Genomic DNA, 21,442 nt, shown 5'->3' on the forward strand with positions numbered 1-21,442 from the left:
TCCTGGCTTTTAGGGCTCTCCCATGGGGGTGTGTGATGTCAATATCAGCTGTGCTGCCCTACCTAGACTCTGTGGGACTGAATGAGAGAGCCTGGGAATCCTCAGCTAGGACCTCCTGGCTTTGAGGATATATCTAAGCCCAGGGTTAGTGGGACTTGAGTGAGTTAACCTGTGTCAGGGAGCCCTGGGCTTGAGCAACTACATTGTATTTTAATTCTAGATTAATCATTTTCAGACTTGTGCTTGAACCTAGAGCTCTGGTGTCCACACTGCAGTGCACAGGAGGCTCTCTGACTGCGTACTTGCAGATTGGTGATCAGAACAGATGGGTTAGCACAGACCTGAGCTGCTGCCATTTGCAAAGTGGGGGTCACTTCTGTTTTCAATAGAGTGGATTGCAGATTGTTGGGATGGAGAGGACTAAAGAAGTTGTCCCATGGAATTGTGGGATACTTCCAGCTGACTCCCGGGATCTAAGTCAAGCAGGGCTGCATCTACACTGCAAAGCAATAGGGCTTGGACCCTGGCTCCCAGCTTAACTCGAGCTCGGACCCCCCCAGCCCTGCAGGGTCCAGGGACCCTGGGTTAGCGCAATTGAAGTGTAGGCGCAAGGGGGGTTAGGCTTGAGCCCGGGCTCAGGCACAGGCTTACGTTGCAGTTGTAGACATAGGCCTGATCTACACTACAGACCTATATCAGTGTAACTACATTGCTCAGGGGTGTGAAAAATCCATACCCCTGAGCAGCATAGGCTGACCTTACCGCCCTGCGTAGACAGCTCTGTGTCGGTGGGAGAGCTTTTCCTGCCACCATAGCTACCGCCTCTCCAGAAGGTGGATTAAATAACGCCGACTGGGGAGCTCTATCCCAAAAGGCATAGAGTGTCTTCATTGAAGTGCTACAGTGGTGCAGCTGTGCTGCTGCAACACCATAAGTGTAAATCAGCTATTTAAAACCATTTCTGTGTGCATTGCAGTGCTGGTGAAAGGCGCTGGAGCGGGCCAGCCCAGGAAACTGGAGTCCTCTAGTTATCCCCAGAACAGGCACAAAGTTTCACCAACAGCACTCCCTGTCCGTGTGCTTCAGGCCTGCCCGGGAGGGAACAGTCTTCAGACGCCCAGGCATTGGCACCTCTGCTCAGATTGCCAGCGGGGGAGGGGAGGAGGGCATTTAGAGCTGATGGCAATGGTGGGTTTGCATTGTGCACATCTAGGGTGACCAGATAGCAAGTGTGTAAAATCGGAACGGGGGTGAAGGGTAATAAGCATCTATATAAGAAAAAGCCCCAAATATTGGGACTGTCCCTATAAAATTGGGACATCTGGTGACTACAGTGGTGTTAACGGGCCCCTTCACTTTGCTTGGGCCCTTGGAATATGCACTAGCTACTTATGCTAAACTGTCTGTTCATCTTGTGTTTAGCTGTGACAGTCTAAGTACATTTCCCAGACTTGAGGAAGAGCTCTGTGTCAGCTCAAAAGCTGGTCTCTCTCTCGCCACCAGGATTGGGTCCAGTAAAAGATGTGACCTCCCCCACCTTGTCTCTAAAATATCCTGGGACCCATACGGCTACAACAACGCTGCATACAACACTAGGGACTGGACATTTTTCCCATTAGGCCAGCGAGTAGCCCTGAGATGGGAACAGCTGGGGTTCACTGCTGTTCAAGTTTGGCCTAATACTCCCTGTATGAGGTCACAAGCCCAGCCCTGAAAGCTTCTTCTCTGCTCCAGGGCTGTGCCTGCCCTTGGAGCCCTCACCCTAGTCCTGTGAGGAGCTACCTGATTTCCGGTCTTCACCTTGGCGTGCCAGGGGGTCCCCAGGCCAGAGTGCACATAGAGAAGCTGCTTTCTATACACTGCTTCCCTCTTCCTGGTGCCGCTGCTGCAGCAGCTCTCTGCTCCCGCCTGCTGTTTGGGGCTGGAAGTCAGCAACCCCACTCTGCACCTTTTCTAACTTCATCTGGGTAATATTTTAATAAATCATTGTGGACAGTGCTGGGCCCATACATCACTCGCCCGGCCCCCTGAAGGCTTTCAGGTCGGTGATGGATACATTGCAAGCGTGGGAGTTGGCTGAAATTGTATCCATCCAGCCAATCTCCCTCTCCCATCCTAGGGAGACTGATAGGAAGCTGGCGAGAGATCCCTCTACCTGATATTTGACAACATAGTCATCTCTGGGACAACAGGGCCTAATGAAACTAGATTACATGGTTTTACTTTGACAGATCATTTTGAAAAATGTGGCGATTTCATTCTGTTTCTCTTATTTATCATTATTGTGGCGCTGCCTGTGTGGACGATGGAGCAGGGAGCAGTAATTCTGTACAGCTCAACTGAATCTCAATTGCAGAAAGCAACAGAGGGTCCTGTGGCACCTTTAAGACTAACAGAAGTATTGCAGGTGGCCTGGGGACCCCCTGATACCCCAAGGTGAAGACCGGAAATCAGGTAGCTCCTCACAGGACTAGGGTGAGGGCTCCAAGGGCAGGCACAGCCCTGGAGCAGAGAAGAAGCTTTCAGGGCTGGGCTTGTGCCCTCATACAGGGAGTATTAGGCCAAACTTGAACAGCAGTGAACCCCAGCTGTTCCCATCTCAGGGCTACTCGTTGGCCTAATGGGAAAAAAGTCCAGTCCCTAGTGTCATATTGCAGAAGTGTCAGGTGGGTGGGAAGTGAGAATGTCTCTGAAGCCCAGGGATGGGCCATAGGGTGTCACCCTCCTCCCTGCCCACTATGGGACAAGGTGAAGGTGTTCTCTGGCTCCTCCTCCTCAAGGAGGGCTTGTGACATCTGGCTTTGAAATCTCACTGCTGCACAATGTGAAAGCTGCTGTGTACTCAAGAGGGGCATAATTGAAGAAAGACAGCCAGGTCTGGTGCGCTAAGCCTTGAGGTAGGGGCCAGGACTCTCTTGGGTTCTTTTTGCAGCTCATTGTTTGCCCTTCGGTGCAAGTCACTCCCCTGTTTTGTGCCTCAGTTTCCCCTTTTATAAAATGGGGGTAAAACCTCCCTCCTTCCTGGGGAGTATGAAGAATAGTTAGTGTTTGTATTGTGTTTGGAGATGTCAAACACCATGTATATGATACTCGGGTCTGTCCCCATAATGCTTGCCTCTGCCTCTGTACAGGAAGAAGACTGTGTCTCCCACAGCTTGCTCCAAGGGCTTCCTCGGCCCCACACTAGACAGAAGCATATTTGGCATCTCCTGTTAACAGTGGATTCACACAATGACTTTCTATCCTTCTCCACTTAGATTTAATACTGGCCAAAGGCATTGCTCCCCCTCATCCTCTTGCCCCCATCCCTTTGCAGGTCCCAATCCTGCATTGTCTCTGCTTCATGCACATGATGTAATAAATGACTGCAGCCTCACCCCTGCCCTTGAGCATGTGTGCATGGAGCCATCCCGCTCCCTGAGTTGTCAGGCCAGGCCAGGTCCTGTCAGGGTCCCTCCCACCTTGTTCATCACTGCCAGAGCCTTCATCACAGACACTGCTGAGCACAACAGTTGCCACCAAAAAGTTGACGTTTTCATTTTTCGTTTCCCTACAACAGATTGTTCCCCCCGTTGATGATTTAGAGTCGAAAGTCTCTGGTCTGACACTGAGAGAAGAGGGTTCCCAAGATAAAATAATCTCCACCAGCAGATGAAGTGACAGAAGCCCCATTAACAGGAACATATGCCTGAACACACACACACACAGTGGGGGGGAGAGAGAGAATGCAGTAGCCCACAGAAAGAGGAGAGAGTGAGGGGGGAAATGAAATCACTGGTAATTAGTCTGCTGCCCTGCTAATTTACAGCATTAGTGGAATTGGGATGTGCTTCCTCCTCCTGAGCCCAGGCAGGGCTGTCCCCCGATACAGGCAACCATAATTACCCACATTTAACTGAGGGCTTGTAAAATCTATTTGTCTAGCAGAATGTGAATATAATTTCTGTGAATTAAATAAGGCTGCAATGTTAGCTGGGCTGTGGCCCCCATCTGATTGAGAGTATAGAAAGTTGGTTCTGTCTCCCCCCGCCTTTCCTTGCCAGACACACCCAGAACTGAGGGATGCTGCTTGCTTTCTCCCTCTTCTTTGCAGGTAAGGGAGGACTTGTGGGATTTCTGTGCCTCACAGCATTCCCAGCACAAACCTTTCCCCTCTCTCTTTTTCTAAAGGCAGGTCTGATCGGAGCGGATTTGCTGTCTGGATCCAGACAAACTGTAAGTATTGCCCCTGGCCTGGTGCCTTTTGCATTTCTGTCTTACCCCTCATCCCAAGGCCAGAGTCTGTTCTTGGATGATTTAATTCCATGAGGACGTTAACAAAAACACACTCTCTGCATTCACGTGGTTTGCAGGAGAATTATCAAATGGAACTGGGGTCTGTGCTAGTATGATGGGGCTTGTATTAAATTGCTTGCCTTCCATGTCTGTGGGTGTGAGAGAGAATGAAGTGTGGCCTGCCTGCCAGCAGCATCACCAAGAGCACATAGCCTCACATTGTTCTCCCTCAGCTTTTTAGCGAATGCCCAGTTTGCAGTCCAGGAGCAGCGGGGGTCCTATGAGAATGCAGACTTGTTGGAGACCAGAGGGAATTTAGCTGGGCGCCTTTAAGGGCTGAGCTGGGGAGGCAGAGGCTGCATATTATGTCTCTGGTGAACTCTTCAGTTACACAGTAGTACGAGTGCCACACAGGTGCTCTCAGGGAGTGTTAGTGGGAGGTATCTCCAGGGGGGACTTCCTCTCACACCTCCTTCCCGGCTGTTTGATGATTCTGAAAAGCTGAAACACACCAGAGATTCTTTCTGTATTAAAAAGCCCTGACAAACTCCTCAGTCTCTGTTGTTGTTTGGCTGCCAGGCTCCTGTATAGATGAATTCCCAATACTTTGCAGTAGTTGGGGGTATTGCTCTTTCATTTCTACTTTATTTGGACAAGTTGCTTCTCCTCCTATCTGCTCACAGCAACAATGCCTGATCTGTTGTTTGAGCAAGCTGAGGAGAGAGGAGGTCCTGCTGATGCCACAACTGCATTAGTTCAAGGGGATGGAGGACTTCTGCTCCCTCGCTCCCCATCCAGTCACCAGCAAGGTGTGGTGTTTTGGGAGCTTGCCTCTAGGAAACTGACACTGCCAGAGCAATTGGGGCAAGGAGGCTCCTTACTGGTGCCTCTGGCTCCCCCTCCTAACTCCTTGGGCCTGGATGCTAAGAACAAATCATGTGTCAGCTTTGCGGTAGCTGCTGTTGAAATATTTTAATAGCCAATATTTTAAGCATAAAGGATTCAGAATCTCCATCCACCAAGAGAACAACATCTCTCCAGCCTTGGTGACTAAGTCCCGGACACATGCCCAGAGTAGGCTCCTTTTTCATATCCACTCAGGCCAGTAGGTTTTGACTTGATGTCCTTGGCTGTTAAAATGCTTCCCCTGGCAGCCCATTGAGTCCTCAGGATGAATATGATTAATGTCCATGATACGAATATGCAAGTAAGAGTAGAGAAGTGGCATGACTTCTGTATATGGCATAAGTGAGACCATTACTGGATGCTGTGTCCACACTTCAAAAAGGATGCTGACAAATTGGAAAGGGGTCAGAAAAGAGCTACAAAAATTATTTGAGGTCTGAAAAGCCTGCCTCATCGGGAGTTTAGTTTATCTAAGAGAAAGCTAAGAAGTGACTTGATGATGGTTTAAAAGTATAACTACATGGAGAAGAGATTTCTAATAGTAGATGGTTCTTTAATTTAGTGGAAAAAGGCTTAATGAGATCCAATGGTTGGAAACTGCAGCTATTCAAATTCAGACAACAAATACGGTGAATGTTTATACTAGTGAGGGTAATTATAGCCATTGGAACAAATTACCTAGGGACATGGTGAATTCTCCAACACTGATATCTGTCCAAATGATACTCTGTGGCTCAAACAGGAATTCTGGGCCTGTTGCAGAGATTATTGGGGAGGTTCTCTGGCCTGTGTGCCACAAGGGCTCAGACTATGGTCCCGTTGGGCCTTATCAGCTCTGAATAATATTTCTACAGCATTTGTACTTGGGGCCAAAGTTACGAGTCAGACCGTGACAGAGGAAACTGACCTCTGAACTGCCATTAGTGCAAGTAAAGGGGTTCCATGTTTCTGTTGGGATGCATGGGGATTTGCCCAGGAAAGGGGGTGGGTATTGTGAGGTAGTGCATTACTTGACCTAAGAGAGACAACAGGAGGTAATGAAATCATGCCCCTGACTCTTGTGAGAATCTTGCTTTACAACAGTGGCTCCCAAACTTTTAGTTCATGTACCACCTTCTTAAGCAACTTATGAAGTGAAGGATTGGCTCATCAAGCTCACGTACCACCAGTGGTACACACAGCCCCATTTGGACCCCCTGTTCTGGAAGGCACCAGAGCACTCCCTCCCTTCTCTAAAGCAGGAGCTCTGGTTTGTAGAGGGCTTTGAGATTTGTGCATCTCTTTAGCTTTGTAACTTGTTCTGTCGTTCTGCTGATGCAGACAACTGTTTAGTGATCCTGTGTGAGATCTCTTCATAATCTCAATCCAGTGCCTTCTGGACAGGTGCCACCTTGTCCAACCCACCTGCACAATCGGCACTCAGCAGATTAAGCAGAGCTTAGGGACTGAATGGACTCTGGAACCTGAACTCTCCTCTCACCCCTACAGGTGGGCAAAGGGGAAGCACATTGACAGGGCAGCGTATAGGAAGCTTGCCCTGCTGCGGCCTTTGCTCTGTCCTGGGGATAGAGAGTGTTGGTTACCAGTGTTTGTCCATCTGGCACTCTTTGTCAGCATGAACTTCACTTAAATCGAAAATAAAAGCCTGGTAAATAATTTTCCACAGGGTAACAGGGCAGCCTTCATGATCTCACTCTTTCTTCACCCTTGGATAGAGCCTTGCATTTCCATTTGCTAGCAGGCATGCTGCACTGGGGGATGTGTACAAGTTGCTTCCTGAATTCCTGGCTGTGCTGATGCTGGGCAACAGCTGTTCAGTGTGCTCCAGTCCTTTGGCATCATTCCTGATTGGGAGAATTTCCTGTACCAAGGCTTGGCGAGTGCAAACAATGATTGGTTCAGTGGTTCCTGCAGGCTTTGGAACAGGTCTCTGGGCTGGGCCGGGCTAAAGCAGGCATTTTACTAGGCTAGCCTGAGTTCTGCGTAGAAAAGGGTGTGATAGAAAAGTGGAGGATTGCTGCAAACACTCACTCTGCTTTGTAGGGTTAAGGTTGAGAATCCCAATCCTCAGAGGAAAGCTCCAGGACAGAACCATTAAATAGTATTTCGTTGCTCCTCCGTAAGACAGGAGGTAGCAGCAGCATTCCCATTGGGGAAATCTGTCCCCTATCTCTCTGTGCTCGATCCTTGCCCTGTGGGTAGCTTAGTGCTAGGGGCACTGGTGGGTGGATGTGAAGCCATGAGCAACAGTGGTGGTGTTTCTTCTTATATGAGCACCTGGATATGTTGGAAGCCTCATAAACCAAGGGATGCAGGGTTCCTGGCCTGAAGAGCATACACACTAAATTTAACTGAACCTAGTGAGTAAGGGGTCATAACAGACAAAGCGGGGTGGAGGGGAAGAGGGCAGGCAAGAGTGACAATAATATAATCATGCACGAACTTCACAGGGTTGAAGAAGGACTTATGTGGTGCTTGGGCCTTGTGCTGATCCCTTTGCAGAAAGGGGTTTCACCCGAAGTGTCATAGTTCCTGTGCCTTTGTTTGATTTTGTTCTTGAGCAAACTTTGTTGAGGAGCAGGCGGAAGCCAGCTAGCTTCCTGGGTGGAGAAAAGGGAAGCTAAGAGGAAGCATGGAATGAGAAGGGTTAATTGCAGAGAGATTTTACCCTGTGGCATAAACACTACAGAATGTGGGCTTGCCTTCATTGGCATATTGAAATATATCCTAAAGGGGCTTCGTTTGCAAAGTTCTGAGTTTTAATCCATCTTCCTATAGAAGGGAGGAAATTATTCATAATTAAAAAGTAATAATAATGTGGAATGAAGGAACCCAGCTGTATAAAACCCAGCACAAAGGGGGGAGTGTGGGGAATCTATTTTTAATGGTTTCCACAGCAACAGAGACTTTGTTTACAGTGATTTGCGTCCTGCTCTGAGAGGCTGTTCCCGATTTACATTTACCAGAAGTTCTTGTGTGGAAGGGTTCCTCTTTGTCACCGGAGGGTACTCTGGGCTCTCGGGAATGGTGCCCATTGTCATTGGATTGGGTTACTGAAATGATGACTGGTGCTCACGAAACAGAGTGACTAAAAGCACCACCTCAAGCCAGGTGTCTGCTATGCAGTCTGCCCCAAGATAGCTCTGCCAGGGTATCTTGGTCCTGACTTCTGACATCCTTTGGCATCTTCCTGTTCTGGACCGACACAACTCTGCCAATGACATTGTGGTTGTGTGATGTGGAGAAATATCATTTTCTAAGGGCTAAGGGCTAAGACTTGCAAATTTATCACCACCTTCAGGATTTGAACCCAGGGCCCCAGTGGCTGGCCTGTGAACCTCATGAGACACTGTGAACCCCTGTTTTTGTACATCCTTTCGCCTTCCATTTGCAAAGCAAATGTCAGTTGGATTCATTTGCCAAGAGTGTCAAATGCAAATGCCTTGGTTGCACAGCTGGAGTAGCAGGTATTTGCTACTATGGGAAGGGAGCTGGTAGCTGCTAAAATTCCAGAAGAACATTTATAGCTGGACTTCGGGGCCTAGCATCTGAGGCTGGGCAGAGTGAGGCTGCCTGTTGTGAGTTGCTAGAGAATAGCTGTCAACATCTGGATTGCACATAGTAATGTGGGCAGTGTCCCTAGCATTTTCTCTATTTTATTCCCATACAAGAAAGTTGTCCATGAGTGTTTTTAAAAAAGGCAGCTAGGTCAAGAATCATGCTTTGCTGGGCACTGACTGGGTTTTCCCTGTGTAACTGGGAACGCTTGGGGACTCTGCCTGGTCCCTGTGCTGGGAAGCAGGGAAGTTTGTTCCATGCTTCTACAGCCCTCCTCCTTGCTGCCGATTGTGCTCCTCATTGGTAGGAGTGCATTCTGTCATTGCTTTTCAGCACTCCTTCTGTGTGGAAGCTTCCCCATACGCTGTGCCCTGGGTGTTGAATGAGATGTTTTTCTGAGGAGAGGAAGAGAAGCTGGTTGATTGACAAAACCTGACCCCAAGTCCAGATCTATGGCTGGACTGGTATTTCCTGTTGGTTGTTTAGAATCCTATACCGTGGAGAGAAGCCATATGTTAACTTTGTTTGTAAAGTGTAGAGTAGAGAAGACCCTGACATCCAGGGCCGCCCAGAGGGTTCAGGGGGCCTGGGGCAAAGTGTGGGAGCGGACATAAAAAAAGGCGCCATCTGCTGCAGTGCTTGTACTCACTGGGCGGCGCTCCGAGTCTTTGGCAGCACTGAAGGGCCCGCTGCTGAAATGCCGCCGAAGACCCGGAACGACTGAAGGGCTCGCCACTGAAGTGCCGCCGAAGACCCAGACCGCCGCCAGGTGAGTAGCCAGGGAAGGGATTCTTGGCCAGGGCTCATGGGGCCTCTGTGGGGCCTGGGGCAAATTGCCCCACTTGCCTGCACCCCGCTGCCTCCCCCCCCCTTCTGCCCCCCCGGGCGGCCCTGCTAATATCACAGTACTCTTTAATCTGCTGGAAGAGGCCTAACAAGATCCAGTGGCTGGAAGTTGCAATGAGACCAATTGAAATGGGAGCTAAGGTGCAGATTTTTAACACTGAGGGTAATTAACCATTGGAACAGTTTACCTAGGGCGGATTCTCCATCAGATGGGTGCTTTAGGTCAGGACTGGTTGGCTTCCTAAAAGAGATGGTGTAGCTCCACCCACAAGTTGTTTGGATTGCTGCATCAATCACTAGGTTCTCTGGGTGGGGATCCCTGGCCTGGGGATATGCAAGAGGTTGTTGGATCAGATGGTCATAATGATCCCTTCTTGCCTTGGAAATCTATTAAATGATTCTGTGCCAAGGAAGCAGGCAGGTGCCTTTCTCCCCTGGGCACCAGCCTCATTGCTCCTGTTTTACTTTTTCCCTCTTTCTCTCTGGAATTTCACCGATGGGCAGATTTAACCCTTTCTGTGTGCCCTAGGGTTGCCAGGCATCCATTTTTTGACCAGAACGCCTCGTCGAAAAGGGATCCTGGGGGCTCCAGTCAGCACTGCTGACCGGGCCATTAAAAGTCCAGTTGGTGGCGCAGCGGGTGCCCAGGGCTAAGGCAGGCTCCCTGCCTGCCCTAGCTCCGCGCAGCTCCCGGAAATTGCCGCCAGGTCCTTGCGGCCCGTAGGCTCATGGGCAGCCAGGGAGGCTCCACGCGCTGCCCCCCACCCCTAGTGCCGGCTCTGCAGCTCCCATTGGCCAGGAATTGCAACCAATGGGATCTATGGGGCATGAACGCGAGGGCGGCGTACGGAGCTTCCTGGGCCGCCCGTGCACCTATGGTCTGCACTGAAGGGACCTGGCAGCCGCTTCCTGGGAGCTGCAGGAAGCGCTGCCGGGACCCCGCACCCCAACCTCCTGCCCCAACCAGGAGTCCCCTCCTGCACCCCAAACCCCTCATCCTCAGCCCCACCCCAGAGCCCACACCCCAACCCTCTGCCCCAGCCCGGAGCCCTCTCCTGCATCCCAACCCCCGCATCACCGACCGCACCCCAACCGGAGCCCTCACCCCCTCCCACACCCCCTGCCCCAGCCCAGTGAAAATAAGTAAGAGCGATCGATGGAGGGAGGGGGATGGAGCAGGGGCGGGGCCTCAGAGAAGAGACAGGGCCTTGGGGTGGGTCAGCAGTGTTTGGTTTTGTGCGATTAGAAAGTTGGCAACCCTAGTGTGCCCCCATGTATTTCTGCCCTGCATGCTTCTGGCATATGTTCGGCTGGATTCTTCTTGGATGTAGCAGGTTTGTTATTGTCTTCATGTATATATGGGCCAGCACCAGTTATCTGTTCTGCTTATACAGCAGATGGCCAAGGTACTTGGGAACCCTGCCCGTCAGGGACTAATCTCTGGGGCTCAGCCTTGTTGCTTTAGTGGGTTTCATTCTAATTATAGGCTTGGTTTCTTGTTGACTGCTCAGGATATGTGAGCTTGAGCAATGAGCCCAGTTTTCATGTGAGTCAGAACTTGAGTTTAAGCCACACAGCAGGATAAAACCCAGTTTTCCCAACAGATATTTCCCATCTTCTCTTTAAGAGGAGTAAATTGGCTGCAGGATGAAGGGTCTTGGCCCCTTGTGAAAGCAGGGCATGCTGTGGACTGCAGGGCAAGGATCTGACTGTCCTGTGATCAGCTTATTTTGTGAATCTATAAAAGAATGTTTTTATCACCTGCTTCAGCTAATTTTCTGTGGTTTTTAATGGCTTTGGGAAGCAGGTAATTGCATTACATGTGTAGGCATTAAACGGAATTGAGGGGACCTGTTTGTTAATTAGCAGTATTTGGGTGGAACCAGAAACATATTAACTTGTACGTAATTCCAAACTCCTAGGGATGAAGAGGGGATTTAATGATGGGAGCAACAGAAAAACAAGAAGCCATTTAGGCTCTTTCTCCCAACATTGCTTCCACTTCTGAATTGGAGAGGGAAGGGGTGAGAGGCAGAGGAACAGCTACACAGGTGCAATTCAGAAATTGGGGAAGGGGAGGCTGGGAGGGTAACTGTGTTGGCATCTGGGGGATGGCAGGAGAACTCTGGGTGGGTACCCGTTGCTAGGATGGCAGCCCAGGTTATTACACGCTAGCAGCAGCAGGAAGAGAGTGAGACTAAATATCCACAAAAGGTTCTTGGGTCTGCCCGGGGCAGGTATAAATGTCTAGCTCATTTGGTGGAACTATTCCTGGGTAGAGGAAAGACCAAGCAGAATTGTGGGGGGATCCCATTTAACCTCCTGCAGCTGATTTCCCCGCATTTTTAGTTCTGCATCTTCTGGGCTTGGAAGCAGCTGTCTCTGACCAGTAACTAGTCACCTTTTCCCATTGGCACAGTGGTAGGCGTGTGTGGCCGAGAATAGCTGTGGCCTTGCCTGACTCTCTTCGTGCAACTCTCTGTGAATGTAGAGTGCTGAATATTCTCTCTGGCTTTAAGGTCTGCTAAGCAATAGCACTGGGCAGCCAGGGATGTGCTAGCGCAAGAGCTTGTCAGAGGGACGGACAGCAAGCGCCTCCAAGCTGCTTATGCACCACAGAACTGCAATTGCCAGCCTGAGCAGGATGCTGCAGAGACTTTAATCGGCATCCCAAGCCCTGGGTGCTCTCTCTGCGCCTCTGAGAGAGAACCAGGATGTTCCCTAATCCAGGACCACAAATGCTGAGAAAAATATGCTCCCCAGAACTGCCCTGGAGATGAATCCCTGTGGCCAAATGAACCAGGCTCAACATTTGTAGCCATGTAATTACAAGAGTGTCACCCCAGTGGCACCATAGGCATTAGCTGAAACATAACTACCGCCTGTCTCTCGGAGCAGTGCCTCTCCCCGATAGTGTAGTTATGGAGCAGGGGTAGCTGCTGTCTGGTGAAAGTTGGAGCCAGTTTCCAATTATAGGTCTGGGTTTTTTTAAACACCCCCTCCCCCACCCCCCCACCGCCGCCAAAAGAAACAGATAACATATCTCCCTGAAATTCTGCATTTCCTCCCAGGGAAGTTTTTTTGGGGGAGTTTGTTAAAAATAAAGGAAGGGGGTGTAAAGTGCCACTGCTCTGAACGTTTCCCTGAAAGCTGTCGTGGAAAGATTTTCACGTTCTATTTGGCTCATGAAACCAGTGAACTGTTCCTCCATAATAGGCAGTTGAGGGTCCATATGGGGGAGAAGACGAGTGCTTGGAGACGACAGAGCAATGGGTTACCCCCGGGCTCTGTGCTTTCTCCAACCCTGTTCAACCTTTACATCAGTGACTTGCCAACAACAGAGTCACAGAAGTTCATTTACGCAGACAACATCTGTTGCGGTATCCAGGCCCAGACCTTTCACGAGCTTGATGCCACCATAAACTGGGACATGGTAAAGTTAGCTGACTACTGCAAGACTTGGCGCCTCCAGCCAAGCATCATAAAAACAGTGTCCAGTTTGTTCCATCTTCACCATGCCAGCGCAACCTGAGAACTGAATGTTTATCTGAATGGTCAGAAGGTGAAGCATGAAATAGAACCGATCTACCTAGGTGTGACCTTAGACCACACACTGAGTTACCCAGGGCCGGTGCTAGGAAGTTTTGCGCCCTAGGCGAAACTTCCACCTTGCGCCCCCTCCCCCTCCAGCCCTGCGGCAGCTCCCCGCTCCCCTCTGCCCTGAGGCTCCCCCCCCCACCCGTGGCAGGTCCCCTCCCGCCCTGAGGTGCCCCTCCGCGGCAGCTTCCCTCCCCCCCAGGGATCCGTGCAGCAGTTCCCCACCCCAGCTCACCTCTGCTCTGCCTTCTCCCCAAGCATGCCGCCCCCGCTCTAATTCTCCTCCCCTCCCAGGCTTGTGGCACCAAACAGCTGATTGGCGCTGCAAGTCTGGGAGACAGGAGAAGTGGAGCGGCCGCTGCGCTGGGAGAGGGAGTCTGAGCTGCACATGTCAGCGCGCCGCTGGCAGCCCAGCCCAGGAACGCTGTAAAAAAAACAACGGGGGCACCACTTTTTGGTGCCCCCAAATCTTGGCGCCCTAGGCAACCGCCTAGTTTGCCTTAATGGTAGCAACGGCCCTGGAGTTACCATGCCCACCTGAAGAAGACAGCAGCTAAAGTTAAGACGCGCAACAATCTTCTTAGCAACCAGGCAAGTTCGTCATGCGGTGCTCATGCTCCAACTTCGCAGACGTCCGCTCTTGCCACCTCATATTCGATGGCTGAGCACTGCGCACCAGTTTGGAACCGATCGTCACACACCAAACTGGTGGATACACAGTTATGTGCCGCCATGCGCATCATCTCTGGCACCCTGCATCCAACTCCACTCCCATGGCTTCCAGTTCTGAGCAATATTGCTCCTCCTCATATCAGACGAGACGTTGCCATGGCAAGTTACTGGAGAAAGTATGTGCCAACTCAAGCCTGCCGCTGCATAATGTCCTTTTTAAACCACCAGCTGCACGTCTGCTGTCACGTCGCCCATTATGGTCTCATCTGCCACGCCAGGATGTTAGGGCAGAAACACTCTGGCGAGAGGAATGGTTATCTGTTATAATCCCCAACCAGTCCCTCGTCGCTGACCCCACAGTTTGCCCGCCTGGTTTTGACCTGCCCCATCGCCAATGGTCCCTGTTGAACAGGTTCCAAACCGGGCAAGGTCTCTGTGCAGCCAACCAGTATCGCTGGGGCCTTCGTGACACCCATTTGTGCAGCTGCGGCACAAGAGAGACGATGACGCACATTGTCAATGAATGCTTGCTGACTAGGTTCAGCGGTGGCCTAGAAGAACTGCATCACGCCACTGCAGATGCCATCGTTGGGCTAGATGACTATGCACACGCTAAATAAACAAATAAGTGCTACATAGAGGTTTTTGGGGGCCTAGGGCAAAACCTGAGTGGCACGGCAGCCCTGTGTGCAGGGTTGCAACACCACTCGATCTGTGGGGAGCCTGGGCCAAACTGCCTCTTTTGCCCCTGCTCTGGGCAGCCCTACATGATATCCTAGAATGGGCAGGTCTAGAAACACCATGTTTGATTTGGTTTGTTGCATTGGCTGAGGAGAGGGGCCTTTCAGTGGGGATGAGGAGTACTACTGGGGAAATGGCACAGATCTCCAAACCTCCTGGTAGAGAGGGGTTATGGACAGCAGGCAGGGAGGCTTTACTTTTTTTCCTGTTCCCTATGGCTTTCTGGGCCTGCGCTCGCAGAGCTGTCACCCATGCGTACAGAGCCAGGCTTCCAATTGCTTGTAAAACTTAATAATAACCTGCGACTGACTCCAGTTATGGAATTGGGGGTAGGAAGAGCCTAGGAAGGAGTCTGGTGAGGATGCAGTGGACTGGATGACATGGAGCTGTGCTGCGGTGCTATTTGATCTTAAAAGGGGACTCCTGGAGGGGGTAGGGAGTCAGGAGAAGAGGGGGTGCATGGAGTGTGTCAGGAGACAGGGCATTGTAATGGGGGGAATGAAGAGAGATGCTGTGGAGATGAAGGGATGCTGTCATTTATTTGTCTTTGGCGTGTAGTTTGCAAATGTTATGTAAAGCACAGCTAACTATGAGCAATGGGGGAGTGAGTGCCAAGGGAGTGCCCTTCACTCTCTATTTCCAGATGCCCTAAGATGTAGCCATTAGCTGGACTCAGGGCTGTCCTTACCCATACGCAAAGTATGCAGCTGCACATTTCCTGGTGTCCTGCGCAGCTGCGTGGTGCTCCAGCCCCTGCTCTGCCTCTTCCCCAAAGCCCCCATCCTGCTCTGTCCCCACCCTGCCCCTTCATGCCCCTGCTCTGCCCCAGCCCTGCCTCTTCCCACCCCTGAGGACTGCAGCAGGGTCGGGCTGGGCCTGCACAGCGGTTCCCCCTGCTTCCCAAGCCAGCCCTGCCCCCTCCACGGAGGCCTGGGGCCAGCCCCCTCTCCACTCCCCTGCAGAGGCCTTTGCGGGGCAGGAAGGGGTGAGGGGGGGCTGCGTAGGGCCCCAGAATAGCTAGGGACAGCCCTGGCTGGACTCCATTGAAATCATTATATATATATTGTGAATAGTGGTCTACAAGCAGAGCTCCTGGGGGGCTGGGAGCTGTGTGAGACCCAAAGGGAACACACAGTCAGCTGTGCACCAGAGATGGGTGCATCTGAAACTGGGATTGGTCACTGAGGAACCTGTGGGGTGGACAAGGGAATCAGCATGGGGCCTTGTTGGACTGCCAGGGCAGGCAAAAAAACTGAACCCCAATATCACTCTAGGAAAGTGTAGATACAGTCCACTGTTTCTATGGCAACTGTTCAACATAAGCTCCCTTTTCTGATCATTGAGCTAACGAGATTCAGAATCAGCCTCAGGCTGCTCCCCCGCCCTCTTCGGAAAACCCTTAGGTGTTGGGTATGTCTTATGGTTCTGTACAGTAGGTGCTGGGACAATCTCTTGAAAAGTGTGTGCAGATATATAGACATTGTTCTATTGTATTTAAACTGCATACTGCACCTGCAGCTGAAATGAGAGAGTCTAATTAAATACAGACAGTACTATGAAGGAGACCGTGGGGACGGGAGATCCAGAAGCCTGAGAGGGGTCGAGGGTAACAGAGAGGGGCAGATTTTTTGTTGGATTCCACTGCTCAGTGGACTGGACAATCTGCAGACAGCTCCCAATAATTGGATGATACTTTCTTGTCTCACTTGGGGGCATCAGTTCTGAGCGCAAGACCGGGAACCCCCAGTGAGATTCCTGGAGCTTGCATATCTGACTTTGCAGCCTGTTAATTGCTTCCTTCTTCCTTCAGCACATGCAGGGCTGTGGATGATGCTTCTTCTGGGAAGAATCCTGGCTTTGTGTATGCACAGTAGTTGCACTTAGTTACTGTCGCAACACCTCCTGCCCAATTGTCAAGGCCCAACTGGGGGGATGAACGCACCGAGACAGCTCTATGTCTCCTGCTGGGAGCCCTGGTGCCTTCACCCGGAATCGTTAATATCCATCAGCATCGTGCAAACAAACTCTTCGCTCCATTTATTCCACTCAGCTCCCGATTTAATTAGGTTTTCCAGTATTCCACTTGTCCTGGGCCGATCGCTCCTTAAAACAGCAGAGAATTAATTTGCACCTGCTGTCAGAAAGCGTCTCTTCCCAGTTAGAAAAATAATTAAGCCATCATCACACATCAGGAGTAATGAATCATTGCATTCCATTCCTTTCTCAGGTCGTTTGTTTCCTTCCAGAGTGGCAAAGAAGGTGCAAACTAAATGTGAGCAGCTACCAAATCGATCCCACTCCCTTTTCATCCCCTCCTCCCTGCACACTTCCATCCTAGCTTCACCGTGGGGTTCCAGATAACCCAGGCTATGTCTACAATACACACTTCTGCTGGCACAGCTACTTCTGTCTGAGGTGTGGAGAAGTGAGTCCTGACTCTCAGAGCTGTGCCGGCAGAAGCTCCTAGTGTAGACATGGCTATACCAGCAATGCTGTGCTTTACCAGGGTAGCTTATTTTGTTCAGGATGGTGGTTTTACTACACGAGTACAAAGTGTGGCTTTGCTGGTATAGCTAGGTCCACACTAGGTGCGCTTTGCTGGTATGATATATTGGTGTTCCTGTACTGCTTATGCATTCGTATTGTAGACATGGCCCCAGACTCCAACCTCTGGAGAAGCCCTGGCTGGCCAACCTGGTAACCCTGGATTTTACTCCCTTGCTGCTCTGGGTGTGGGTGCAGGGATGTGCTGGAATCCACAGAGCTCTGGTTGCTGTCACACACACACCCAGCACCTGTCCTCCAAAGGGGGGGAGTTTTATCTTTGTAGCACACTAGCTTTGCACTGGTGGCTCAGTATTCTCAAGGCTGAGGCACAGAAGGTGAGTGACCTGCCCAAAGGCACCCAGTGCATCAATGGAGAACTGGGTCTGATTCCCAGCCCTCTGCTCTAACCACTAGAGTCACTGTATGTCATTTCCTGGGGTTGTTAAAAAGAGAGACGGTTCGAGAAAATCTGTTACTGTATGGACAGCTATAATAGCATGTCCCATCTCATGCGACATCAGAGCTTGGCCCCTGAACTTTCAACTACTAAATATATTTGCTGATATCAGGGTACGATGGGGAATGGGCCACTAGTGCCACGTGTTGGGTTCAAGGGTAGTTGAGAGGACCGTGGCCTGGCTCAGGTGTCTCTATTCTTTCCCCCTCCCACTTCCAGCCCAGGAGGTTGGGTTCTCCTGCCTCATATGGTGCCCCTGACCTGGTTCTCTTCTCTTCCCCACAGCTGCTACAGCTACTCGGATGGCTCCCAGGCATTCCCAGTACTATAACTCAGTTAAACCTGAATGTAATGGGACAAGTGACAGGCACATCTAGTCCTTGGGGCTTTGTCCCGGCCACATTTCAAAGGGCAGTTGCAAACAATGGAGACTTGCACAAAAAAGGTCACGAGAATCTTTTGTGATAAAAAGTTTTGGGCAAGCTAAATATAGGAGTCGGTGCTGTCTCCCCGTAATACAAAAAGCCTCCCCATGCATGGGCTGTGTGCTACTGTGTGTAGGCCAGGTGGCATCTAGGAGAGTCCTGTGCAGAAGTGCCCAGCAAACCCTCTGACAGAACACCCTGGAAGTGTAACAGCGTAGAGCGATAGCGAAAACCGGCTGGTTCCTGAACGGCACCAACCTGTACAGATAAAATAGCTTCGTAGTTAACTGCCTCATCCCCTGAGTTGCACCTAAGGAATGTTTGGTTGATGGTTGAAATTAAAATGTGTCTGATACCTGGCTTCTGTCTAAATTATTAAAATGCATACTAAAGGGAGAATAATTTATCATGGAAAAAGTCAATAAAGATGGATTGGACCATTATGGCAATGAAAGTAGAATGGAAAAAACATTGAGATGCTAGACCTGTGAGTTAGGATGCATCTACACTTGTTAGTTGTGTGTTCACTCACATGATTGTAAAGTCTAGCATAGACAAGGCACAAATGTTGACAAGCAGCAATGGTTTGTGTCATGAAACAAACAATTGTGTGGAGCTTACACTAGAATTTACAATTGTGTGGGTGTAATACGTGGTAAAAGATTACTCCGAATTCAAGTGTGGACATACTCTAATGCTGGAGAGAGACTGGTGTGCTATTATATTCATTGAGTTTGTGTAGTCATTTAATCAAAGTATTCATTGTAATGTGCTCATGGTAGGGACAGAGTTAAGATTCTTGACTCTTCAGTGCTTGTTTGTCACCTTCATGTTCTCTCAGTGTAGTATTTTTAGTGCATGTGTGTGTACATGCACACATGCGAACTCTCCGATTAGATGCACGCAGATCAATATGTGCATCTTTCTTAAAGCGACAGTTTTTTCAAATCCTCCTTTCTTTGCTAGACACACTGCCATGTAATCTTGGACGGGGGCTACGCACATCAGGAGAATCCGTGATGCCAACCCTTCAGTGCCACTGAAGCGTTTCTATTCTTGTTTTTAAAAATTTTTATTTATTAACATATTCATTCCTTTTTAACAGAAATCTTATAAAACTTGTTTTACAACTTAAAGATAGACTTGGTATGTACACAATTATAAATTGACGAAGGTATAGTCAGTCGTTGGCTGTGTGTGTTTCCGGTGTATGCTGTCCCAGCTCTGCGCAGATAGCTGACACAGCAGACTTTGATCGAACTTCCCAGTAAGACCACAAGACTTGGGTTAGCAGCGAAGGCACCCAGCCAGGTTTATTGTCAATGAAGCACAGTCCTGGTATCCTGTAGACTATACAGGACCACTAACATTGTAGGCCCATTACAATGGACTAGCTCAGTGAATGGCGGGACTTTCCCTTTCCCCTATGCTAGACAAAGATGCCCCTTCTGAGACCCCTCTTTATACTCCAATACAAACAAGTTGCGTATTGCCCCTCTTATGTGGTTAATTAACACCCTCTACCTTGTTGGTTCGATCAAAACAGCTCTCTCCATCACCCTGTCATCCTGACCGTATCTTTGAGAGGTGAATGTGTTCCTGTTATCTTCGGGGAGTGTGTTTGTACCATACTTGGTATCGGGGAGTTCTGGTACCAGCCTTCTGGAATGTGCTTGTGTGAGTGTCCTGTGCCTCGCACGTCTCAGGAATGTGTGTGTTTTTGCAATACCAGCCCTGGTCTTGCCAGGGTCTGTGAGCCTGCATACAGGCAGAGCCCGACCTCTGCTCACAGCCTGACTTGCTAACTTTGCTTTGTATTAGCAGGTCCTGACTACTACTTTAGCCCAGGTCTCAGGCTTCATGTCGCAGGCTCTCTGTCTTTCTACAAGATAAGGAACTCCCTAACGCTGTATTGATAAGGCCAGCTACCAGTTGCTTTTTTCAGCTTTTGTAGTCTTGATCCCATATTGTGATGATTTTCTGCTCTTCCTCTTCTGTCTGGTCAGTTGATAGTGTTGATTAAAGTCTTTAATTCTCTTAGATTTAGGTCCAGACTTCTGTTTTTCTTACATTTAGATGCCTAACCTGTTTGTTGGTTGTCCTATCAAAACTCTGTGTGATAATAAGCTTTTCTCCTTTTCCCACCTATCTGTTTTCTTTATTTTAATATCTTTATTTTGCATATTGTTAAAGGGGTTTCTCCCCTCCATAATATTCAAAAAAAGCTCTCAAACTATGAGGTTTGGTGGCAATGACCCTCCTCTTCCAGTAAATTCCAAAAAGTTCTGCCAGATTTCGAAGTAGTTATCTTTTTTCCTCCTACCCAGTAGAACTGACTTGATGAGTTAATTTTTCTAGTATCAGAAATTTCCCAAACTTTTTGATTCCAGTCAATAGTTCTAGGGGAGACACTCCACTTCCACCACCTTGGGCTGGTAATTCTAGCAGCAACTGGGAAATGAGTGAGCATTTTCAGGACAATTTTTAATAAAAATATCAAGAGGTTACCTGACAGCTAACACCTTGCTGAAGAGTTTCTATTCATATAGGATTTGGATGAAGCCAGGGTAGCAGTGAATAAAGCTCTTTCTTTCCCTGTGCTCGTGTTTCTTGCTGTCCCTTCTTCCAGGTGCCAGAGGCTGCAGTGTTTGCGCCTTCTTACTTGCTATGGGGTGATGAGAGAAGCTCTACAATGGATCACTACTAGAAAAGCTGTGTGATTGTGTCTTACTCTGGTGAATATCCCTGAAGAGAAGGGTTCATTTCCTGGCAGGGCTCTGGTTTCTGCATGTTGGGTTTGAATTGTTTTGTGTCTCCTGAAGTTGAGTCTAAGTCTATGTGATACATTTTCTTCAGAGATAGGAGGGGTTGGGTTAATGAAGTGCTGTTTAGAGCCAAGCCCAGTGCAGGCAGATGCTGTGCATCTTTCCCCTAGCACATAACTCTTGCAAAGCACCTCAGTCCCAAGGAAAAAGAACAGGGGGACTTGTGGCACCTTAGAGACTAACGAATTTATTAGAGCATAAGCTTTCGTGGGCTACAGCCCACTTCTTCGGATGCATAGAATGGAACATATATTGAGGAGATATATACACACATACAGAGAGCATGAACAGGTGGGAGTAGCCAGACCAACTGTAAGAGGCCAATCAATTGAGATGAGCTATCATCAGCAGGAGAGAAAAAACCTTTGACGTGATAATCGAGATGACCCATAGAAGGTGTGAGGATATTTTAACATGGGGAAATAGATTCAATTAGTGTAATGACTCAAGAGTCCAGCAGCCCCTGCTGGTCCAGACCTGGGCTCCCCCTACGGCTCTGATGCCCGCTGTTTCAGTGTTGGGCCTCTCCTGAGCAGACACTGCCTATCAGTCAGAGTGGTTCCCAGTTTTGTACAGTCTGACAAAGACTATTT

At 49.6% G+C, this 21,442-nt stretch overlaps 1 protein-coding gene across 3 annotated transcripts in view; it reads left to right on the forward strand.

Annotated features, from left to right (window-relative positions):
- RBFOX3 (RNA binding fox-1 homolog 3) overlaps positions 1-21,442 on the forward strand; it is a 338,241-nt gene that overhangs the window by 118,919 nt on the left and 197,880 nt on the right. For all 3 annotated transcript variants that reach the window (XM_034790151.1, XM_034790152.1, XM_034790154.1), the window contains exon 3: positions 4,171-4,215. The gene's annotated coding sequence lies outside the window, so the exon portion shown is untranslated. The remainder of the gene's footprint in view (positions 1-4,170; positions 4,216-21,442) is intronic.

Source organism: Trachemys scripta, chromosome 14 (genome assembly GCF_013100865.1).
Source record: "Trachemys scripta elegans isolate TJP31775 chromosome 14, CAS_Tse_1.0, whole genome shotgun sequence".
Taxonomy (NCBI): domain Eukaryota; kingdom Metazoa; phylum Chordata; order Testudines; family Emydidae; genus Trachemys; species Trachemys scripta.